Here is a 9,991-nt window from a genome sequence, read left to right on the forward strand (position 1 = left end):
TCCCCTTGACACTGATGCTGACCTTCCATTCCCAAGGAAACTCAGGGTGTCACTGTCTTTGCGTGCAGCCTCCTGCTCTGTGGGAATGAGCGAGGGAAGACCTCCGTTCTTCCCCATCCTCCCTCAAAAGTGCCGGATAAGTAATTCAAGCTGACAGATCTTTCTCAACCCAGACCTTCCTTTTGCCACATGCAGGCACGTCTGTCATTGGCGTGGGCCTTGGCCTTCGATCAGTGCCTCTGGGCCCTGTTCTGTTTCCTCAGAGCACTGGGCAAGGAGTCCAGAGCCCACATCTGTACCAGGCATTCCCACTAGCTTGCTGAGGCCCCTAGGACGAACCGGTAACATTCGTCTGAGTCTTGGTTTCCCGCCCACTGCCATAGCCTTGTCACGATGCTCAGATGACAAAATGCACAGCATTCCTTTGTGGAGTCCTCTCCCCAAGCGTCTCCACCACTCGAGGCTTGTCACTGCGTGGGTTGTTCTCGGGACTGACTCAGCTTGGGTGCTGGGAAGGCAGGTGAGGCGCCGCCTGAGACAGGACCTTACAGCCCTCTGACACACTTGCTGAGAACGCTGGGCTCTCTCTAGTGCGTCAAAGGGAGACAAGTGTCGCTCTCTCCAGCCCACGCCTGCCCCCAGAGGCCCACAGCTGCCCCCTTCACCCAGCATCCTGCCCTCGTGTTCCTTGGGGAGGGAGGAGGAGGAGAGACCGAGGGAGGGAAGAGGGTCAGATGCCCCCAGCCAGAAGAGCTCAGCTTAAAGCCCCCTCCCCCCGGAGTGGTGGACAAATGGCCCCAGGTCCCTGTGTCCTCCTCCCCTGTCGCTGGGTTATGTCCTGAATGAAATAACTCTGGGCTCACTCCAGGAGACTCAAGGGCTAAATTCTCTGATGGGCCCCCCATCCAGCTGGTTGTTAAATGCCTGTGTGAGTGCAGCCCCAAGGGTCCTGAGTCAGCCTGCTGTAGGGTTGCAGGACACTCCCTGGGCTGGGGGGGGGGGGGGGAGGGTCATGGACAGCAGGGCCTGCAGTTGTATTTGGCTTCCAGAATGGAGACAGATGACAATACAAGTGATGCCAGGGACAGTGACAGAGGCCACCATCAAGCTGAGGTGGATGAGTGCCTCATGGCTCATCACTACCAGTTGGCACGTTTTATTTCCTGAGAGTCTGTGTGTGTAATCTCTACCTACATGCGAAACCCAAGTTCGTTAAAAATTACAGAAGATAGGCCTCTTTTCAAGCTTGCCACTGCCATTTTAGAGGAAGATGGCAGGCGAAACCACAAATCAAACTTGTACCAGTGCAAACTTGGACTAAATTAGTCCTGAACTATATCTCATGAAAGCCTGTCAGTTCCTTATACCTGGAAACAAGCTGGCTGACTGCGGTCATTGTCAGCGCTGTTCACAAAGAGTCCGGTCTTGGGGCGCCTGGGTGGCGCAGTCGGTTAAGCGTCCGACTTCAGCCAGGTCACGATCTCGCGGTCCGCGAGTTTGAGCCCCGCGTCGGGCTCTGGGCTGATGGCTCGGAGCCTGGAGCCTGTTTCCGATTCTGTGTCTCCCTCTCTCTCTGCCCCTCCCCCGTTCACGCTCTGTCTCTCTCTGTCCCAAAAATAAATAAAAAACGTTGAAAAAAAAAATTTTTTTTAAAAAAAAAAAGAGTCCGGTCTTTCCTGTGGGAATGTGGGATGATTGCACTTCCCTTGCCCTTTGGAGGTAAGTACAGCCACGTGATTTGCCTCCACCAACACAACGGGAACGGGAGTGACATACGTCATTTCTGGTGGGAGCGGTAAGCAGTTCCACGGTGGCCCCGGTCATCTCGGAAGCACGGTCACTCTCTGAGTGACTCTGCATGTTGGATACGCAGCCTAATAGAGAAATACATCTGTGCTCTAGTAGGCCCCTGAGATTTGGGGGTAGTTTGTTATACAACACAGCCTGGTGCATCCTGACTAATGGACCAACTCACGGTCCAGTCCTCAGCATGGAGCCTGGAAATGGAAAGCGACCTCACTTGAATTGGGCCCTCAGATACTTCACTGCACAAATATATCCTACGTGATGGTAGCTACTCCTGCGAATCACTGGCTTTATCATCCCCATCTCTGTTTCTGAAGAGAGTCATTTTCAGGTGGAGAAACTGAGGGTCAGAGACGTTAAAGAGCTTCCTCACAGCCCAGAGCTAGTGAGTACTCTAGGTGGGATTCAGCCATAGGGGGCCTGTCAGTTCTAAAGGCCTGAGGGTCAGGGTCCTGTCCGAGGCCCTCTCCACACTGTGTGCCTTAGTGGCCAGAAATGGGGGCCTTCCAGGAGCTTGCACCCGGCTGGGCAGTGTGCTGCTGGTGGACGGGGTCCGACGGGGCGCTCAGCGGTGTGGATTCGCAGTGCCGAGGGTGAAGGCCCCCTCCTGTGGGCCTCCTGTGGGCCAGTCTAGACCTTCCCCAAGCCACACCACCATCCAGCATCATCTTCCGGCTGGAACAGTAATACCCTTGGAGCACGATAACTTCTCAAATGTATATAAACACTTTGGTGATTACCAAAATACAAATTCCATTTAAAGGCATTACTGAGTTCCTAGTAGTTTTTATCAGCATCCATTTTCTCAATCAACAGATACTAAAAGTATAATAAGTATTGCAGGGGGACTCGTAGGGAACAAATTATGTTGAGATGGAGCCCTGGTTGAAAAGGTTAGGAGGGATACTGCTGTCGGCTGAGGAGGGGTGGCGTCACGGGTCCAGGATGGGGTCTGAGACGGGGAGAGATGCCGGCTGGGCGGTGGGGGAGGTTGAGGAGGGGCTCTGAGTGGTGGTAAGTCTCAGGGAGGGGATGTGCAGGGAGCAACAGGGAAGAGCCAGGACCAGCCAGGAGACCAGAGGAAGGGCTCTGAGTGGCGGTAAGCCTGGCCTGCTCAATGCCCTCCGAACTGCTCTAGTCACTGGCCTAGAGGGGGCACAGAGAGGGCCTGGCCACACGCACCGGAGGTGCCCATCTGGCTCCTGCTCAGGCCAGGGAGGAGGGGGCTGCTTGAGACCGTGAGGTGTGGAAGCCTTCCAGACCGCATCCCCATAAGTCTGATGGGGGGAAGCGTTCAGGGTAGGAGATAATTACGAAACAGCTTGTGTCAAAAGCAGACCGCAGTATGAGATGTGTCAGGCTGCGGACTCAAAACCAGCATGGTTTATGGGTGCCCTCTCGCCTCTGAAGCTCTGCCGTACATTTCACGGGTCTCTCGGAGCCAGAGGTTTGGTACAAGTACCATTCAATGTCTTTGCGATGCCCAAGGGAGCATTTTTTTAATCTATTAGAGATGAGAGGACCCGAAAACCGTTTAAAACTGCTTAGGTCGTAATGGGCAGGAGGATTTTGGAGTTTCTCATGTGGCAGAGGGTTGTGTATCATCCGGGGCCATCCAAGCCGGGAAAGCACAAGATTATTTTCTGGGGAAAAAAAAGTCGTGTTTTAAAATCCATTCTAAAAATGACTCAAGGGCTGTAGGATGGTGTGTGCCCCCCGTCTGCGTGGTCCCCCACCCGATGGGATCAATACCGAACACTGGGGGACTTCACACGTCACCTTCCCAGCCGTGGCTGAAGTATGTGGCTTTGCAGAGCCTCTGTTCCCCAGGGAAGGCTTGACACCCAGAACCACAGAGCAATGCTTCATATTCCCCAGTCACATAGACTTATTTCGGGGCTGATTTCATCCTTTGAGAGAAGATTTTTTTTCTCTCTCTTTCCTTTTCTCTTAACATTTAAAATCTCCCAATGTTCCTCCAGTTTGAGGACCAAATGCGATTTTAATACAGCGATTATTAGTTTAGAAGCCCTTCAGCCACTGACAAATGTCCTTAGCAGCAGCAGCAGCAATGTTCCGAGCTTGCTGTCAGGGCGGGAGACGCATGGGCCAAAGATGACTCAAGAATCCAAGTGCCCCTGGAAGGCCTGCTCTGGGAGAGGCAGAGGCTGGGAGGCTTCTCCCTCCCCAACTCCTGACACATCCTGACCTCGTGACAGCACCACAGGGCCTCGGCCACCTTGCGCCTGCTAGTAATGGCTGCACAGCATCTTCCAACTCCCTGCACCCCCTCAGGACCTCACCCCCTTGAAGCTGCGTCCAGGATCTTGGATACTGCTCACCACCCAGACCTGCACATTTCCCAGCCTCTGGCCCCCTTTGCCGCCTCTCCCCACCTTTCTCTTAAGTACTACGATCAGCAGCCACCTGCCTTACATAAGAGGCCTTTGAGCCAGAGATAGAAGGTTTTGTCAGTGGTTAGCATGGCAACTTTGTGGCTGCAAGAAGAAACGGCCTTTTAAGGTCAAAATGCGATAATGGGTGGAGCAAACGTGTGAGCGTGCGGCCGAATGTGTGAGTGCGCGTGTGTGAGTGTGTGGTCCCCACAGAGTGGGACTGGCCAACTCTGGTGAGCGAGCCTGTTCAGGGAGAACGCAAGCTGGCGTCTCCCCAGCAGAGGGCAGCAGCAGGCATGCCAGAATCGCCCAGAGAGGGAGTCACTGCAGCCCACACTCCACAGCCAGCCAGCCCCGGCCCCCGAGGGGGGACACATCCCGGACCTGGGTTTGCTAGGCCTGTCCTCACAGAGCCCAGAACGGTGGCTGAAGGGCCTGCCTTACCCAGGGCCGGTTTCTCAAGAATTCAGAAGTTGGCACCAAGGTCAATGCCCCTCCACATTCCCTCCTCCTCTCACTGCACCCCACTTTTTCTAAGGGGTATCTGGCCGGAGGAGTGGGGGGAGCTTCCCGCCCTTGGTGAGGCATGTTCTGAGGAGTGGCGTGCCTGGCTCCATTCACAGGGTGAGGCCAGGCACAGGGCTTGCCAAAGAGGGACAGGGCACAGGAGCTGGAGGGCACCTTTGAGTTGAGGGGAATGTGGTCCTCGGCCTCTCCGCTCAACCAGTCCCTCCCTGGGGCGGCTGGACCCCACTCCCCCTGCAGCTACAGGTGCGCCGGTCCTGCTCGATGAGGAAGAGTAACCAGCACTCAGTGAGCCCCCGCGTCCCCCATTCCTGGAGCTCCTCCCGTCCTCTCATCTTACTCCCCTGAACAACCCAATGCTCGTAAAGTTGATTGCTGTTCCCTGTGGCTGCTGGTGAACAAGATAGCAACCATACGGCAAGGATTTATTCAGGTGCCCTGCTCCCAGCAGGAGAAAGCGGGGGTGGTGGGGTGGGGGGGGTGGGGAGCCATGGGATAGCTCAGCCTGGCCTGCCGTCCCCAGGATGCCCTGGGACAGAGCACAGGGAGGCTCCCAGGGGCCACAGGCCCTTTGCAGAGGAGGAGTTTTTCAGATCTCTGATAAGGAGATCTGAGGGAGTTCTGGGGGAGCACAGCACAGGAGGGGACCAGGAGACCTGGTTCTGCCTCAGATTCCCTGTCCCTTTCTCTCTGGGCCTCAGTTTCCCTTTCTGCACTGAGAGCTCTCTGACCCAGCCATATTCTCACCCTCCTGTGGGACAACCGGCCCTTCAAGTCAGCAAGGTGGGTTGGGGGTGGGGGTGGGGTGGGGAGTGGCGGGAGGTGGTTGGCGGAGCTGCTTTCAGATTGAAAAGGACTTAGAAGACATAGTGACCCCGTATACCTTGATTAGATCCTGGTGTAAACAAAGCAATATGAAACATCTAGGGGGGCATTGCGGAAATTTGAATATGAACTAGATGTGGACGTTCTTTGCGAGTTGTTAATTTTGTTAATGGGATAATGGCATTGGGGTTGTGTAAGAACTTACTGAAGTACTTTGAGGGGATTGTGGTGATGTCCATAAACGACTTCAAATACCTTGGCCTTAGAGTAGTCGATGAAGCAATTACGGCCAAGGTCAAACAACCGTGAAAAACCTGGTGTAGGATATGCAAGCATTCATGATATCATGTCCTCAACTTTTTCCTGTAGGCTTAAAGTTTTTCATAGTAAAAAAGGTTTAGACATAAGTTGGTAGCTTTTAAAAACTGGAGAAGCCTGGGTCCTGCCCCATGGGATCAGAATCTTTGGAGAAGGAACCTAGCGTGGATGTTTTTAGGTCCCCAGAGATCCTGAGGACTGTGACAGGCCCAGACAGGTTCAGGTCTCAGGTTTACTGGAGGGCCACGAGGACCCAGGGCAGGGGGGCCCCTGGTGGTGCCGGTGGTCTACCGACACTCCACGGGGGCACCCCGTACCCAGGCCACGGGCTACTGCCCACAGGCCCTGACATCATCCCAGCCTCGCGCACCGCCCCCACCCTGCGGAAGGGTGGGGCTGCTGGGACAGGACACACCGTTCTGGGAGCCCAGGGGGCATTGCCAACTTCTCCTGGGACAGCTGCCGCTGTTAAGGGTTAAACGGTGGGAATCATTGGCTCCAACCCCTGTACCTGCCACACAGCTTCCTCTACAGTCCCAGCGCACCAGAACCCTCCCAGCCTTCATGCAGGAGCCAAGGTTAGAGACTTCTGGACACCCTAGGAAGGGTTGGAATTACTCTAGGGGAAGGGCACAGAGATGGGAGAAGAGCAAACGACAGAATTTCCATGTCCCTGAACCGACCCAGCACCCGCTCCATATACACAGGTACGCACAGATGTACAGACACACACAGACAGACTGGCACCTCCACTGGGTAGAGCCTTGTCGGGATGTAGGGGGCTGCCCTGTCCTGCACGGACCCTCAGGCCCCATCAACCAGGCCCTCCCTGCCCTACCCCTGAGGCAGCACTCACCAGGGCCTCCTTCCTGGAAGGGCAGCAGGGAGTGTCTGGAAGGGAAGATCCAGTGGAAAATAGTCTCTTTTTTCAGTGCCTGCCTGACTGCAGGCCCTGGGCAAAGAAAAGGCCCTTCCCAGTGTCCAGCACAGAGAACTCACTGTCCACTCTAGCGCGGGTGGAGAGGTCTGCCTAGACTCAGGTCTGCCCAGTGGCCCTGGGGAAGGGAGGTCACCTGACCCTCGGGAAGGGCTGGCGGGGGCTGGCATGCCCAGCTGTCAGCTGGTGTATGGCTGCTCTGAGCAGGGCCTGAGGGCCTAGGAGGGAGGGGGGATGAAGAGGAGGAAGAAGAGGAGAAGTCTGAGAGAGAAGTGTTTTGCTCTGCTGCCTGGATGGCAGGCCCTTTGCATCAAGGGCCAATTGCGTAAGGACCCTGGCTGTTTTTTCACTCCTGGAGGTAAGGCTAGGCTAGGGGATCGTGTTCTCCCTTCCTTTCTTTTCCGTTCCTCCACCCTGTTCCCCACTGCCAGTTTGTCCCATGCTGTGGCCTCCAGTGAGAGGGAAAGTCATGTAGGAAGACAGTCAGCTCATCAACACTCAATCAACTTGAAGACAGTCAGTCAAGTAGTTTTGGAGGCCCTTCTGTTCCGGATGCTCCGCTAGGCTGACCCAGGAACCTGCCAGACCATGACTCTTGACAGGGGATTACAGTGGGGGTGGAGGAAGGGGTGTTCATCAGGTTGAAGGGCAATCCCAATGCATTTGGTGGGAGAACATGGAGCTTAGGGGGGCCCCTCACCCAGCCTTGGGGGGAGCAAGGAAGGCATCCTGGAGGAAGTAGCCATCAGAGACCCGAAGGACAAATGGGGTCATCCAGGTTGGGGTGGGGAGAGGGTGGTGGGAAGAGCACTCTAGCTAAGGGAGAGCATGTGCAAAGGCCCAGAGGCATCAGGGAAGAGGGTAGTCAGGGAGGTGGAGGCACTCAGAGCACTGGAGCATGAGAGAGGTGGGGAGTGATGACCCGTGAGTCTGCAGTGAGGGAGGTGGGTCTCACAGGCCTCTAATCTGAGCTTCTCAGGAGAAACAGAAGGGCTTTGTATCAGAAAGGGCCAGGCTCAGGTTTGTGTTTTGAGCACATCCATTCTTATTTGAGGAGGAGTGGATCAAAGATGGGCAGACAGGTTATGAGGCTGCCAGATACTGCCTTCCGGGTGAGTACAGCGTGGTGGGGAGAAGAGGCAGTGGAGTGGAAGGGAATGGTAAGTTCGTGAGATGTTGAGGCAGGTTTGACAAGATCTGGTGACACGTGGATGGGGAGAGATGGGGTGTGGGTAAAGGACAGGGGCTCGTTAAGCATCAGGCCTCATGTCTGAGTGACTCTGGACCAAGTATTAGGAAGATCTGAAGTCTGCCCTTCAGGCGACTCATACCCCAGATTTCTGGCTGCCGTTGTCTGGGGCACTGGGTGCCCCACTGGCCCAGGACCTTAGGCTGGTCCTGCCCGGGCTTCTCCAAGTGTGGGCACTCAGCCCCCGAGGCTCAGCCACAGCCATGGGCTCGGCCTCCTCTCCAGCCGGGGGCTCTGCCCAGACCCCTCAGGCCCAGCTTGCCCCTTGGTCTGGTCCAGCCTCTCTCTGACTCCAGGCAACATCCCCCAGGTCCTTGCTTCCCTCCGGGCACCCTCACCTGTCTCCTGGTTCTAACAGGGTTCTCCCAGATTTGTTGCTGCAGCGCTGAGCCACGATGACTTTTCAATCTCCTCAATCTCTGCTCACGCACGGAGCGGGTGAGCCACAGGCTTTGATAAGGTGCCAAAATGGGAGAGGAGATGGGTCTAGAACGCTGGTCTCCTGGCCCCTGTCCCAGAGGACCCTCTGTCACAATTCCAGCGGTGTGCCGTGCGCCCATCCTGGGGCCTGGCATGCAGGAGTTGCTGGACAGATGGGTTAGCAACACAGGACAGAGTGTCAGGGGAAGGCCATAGCAAGCTTGGGGGCTGCCCTCTGCTGCCCTTCCTGCGGCCAACCTCCTTTCCTATCCCCATCCTGAGTCCTCCCCCATACCCAGACAGGGCAGCGCCCTGGAGGCATGACAGGGATTCCTGGGCACCCTGAGGCTGGGTTTAATGGGGTGTGGATCCCATGCCCCTCCTTGCTCCCCAGGGCAGCAGATCACATTTCACCAGGGAAGGCAGATGGTCAGGCTGCCCTGCGAGCCTCCTGTGCGCTCAGTCCCTCACGCTGCCCAGTTATGTGCTGGGCTCCGGTTACCTGGCCCTGGGAAAGAGGGTATGACCTCCTTTCCCCCCAGCTCTCCCGCACCTCCCCATTCCCACCTACTGGACTCAAATCCCTGTTCTGGGAACCCTAGAATCAACACAAGGCTGAGCCCGTAGGCCCCTGGGGGTAGAGGAGAAGGGACCTCCCACCTGAGCCATTGGGCCAGTGAGTGGCCAAACCCAGGGCCTTGGGAGGGTCTGACTGCGACCCGGTACTTGCTTTCTTGTTTTGTCCTGTTGTTGTTGTTGTTGCTGCTGCTGTTGTTTTTGTTGTTGTTGTTGTTAAGAGCAAAGTTCCATATCAACTTCCTTTCCATGCGTTTCTTTCACATCATTCTTGAGCCCCTACTATGTGATCTGAGACACATGGCAGTAAACAAAATGCACAGGGCCCTATGGTCACAGAGCCGGTGATCTGGGGCTTTCTGTTATGCAATCAAATGAGCCACTCTATTTCCGTTTATGACTACGGCCAAATTCTCTTCATGCTCATTTTTCTGAAGCTCAGCTTCGCCTGCAAGATGCTTGCAGCTAAGCCTCCTTCTACAGCCATGTCTGGGACCACCTCTGCCCCCACGACAACTCCCCACCCACCCTCTGGGCCTGATCCTGCCTCTCCTTTAGGAAATCAGCCCTGACCCACGGGGCCCCTCTGTGGACACAGCACTCCAGGTCAGCTCTTGGATGCCACCATTTGGAGGCAGGAAATGCCCGGGGCTCATAAGCACACAGGCACCCTGCTGGCTCTAGGCCACAGGGTGCTCTCCCTTCACCCCCCATACCCGACTGACCTTTTAGGACCTCCTCCTTCATTGCTGCATTCCCTGGCAGTTTATCCATCACCACATCCTGTAAAATTTCAAGTCCCAAACTGGACTCCTTTTCTGTGTCTCCACAGCCACCACCCTGGCCCGCTGCCCTGCCATCTCCCATGGTGACTTTGGTGGTTCCTCACGGTACCCTCCTTTCTCGTTGCACCCCTGCTCCTACAATCCATTCTCCCCA

At 55.8% G+C, this 9,991-nt stretch overlaps 1 protein-coding gene across 1 annotated transcript in view; it reads right to left on the minus strand.

Annotated features, from left to right (window-relative positions):
* Positions 1-6,905, minus strand: part of IP6K3 (inositol hexakisphosphate kinase 3) — a 22,749-nt gene extending 15,844 nt beyond the window's left edge. Inside the window, exon 1 of the mRNA XM_058733604.1 lies at positions 6,727-6,905. The gene's annotated coding sequence lies outside the window, so the exon portion shown is untranslated. The remainder of the gene's footprint in view (positions 1-6,726) is intronic.
* Between the last annotated feature and the right edge of the window lie 3,086 nt (positions 6,906-9,991).

Source organism: Neofelis nebulosa, chromosome 6 (assembly GCF_028018385.1).
Source record: "Neofelis nebulosa isolate mNeoNeb1 chromosome 6, mNeoNeb1.pri, whole genome shotgun sequence".
In the NCBI taxonomy this organism is placed as follows: domain Eukaryota; kingdom Metazoa; phylum Chordata; class Mammalia; order Carnivora; family Felidae; genus Neofelis; species Neofelis nebulosa.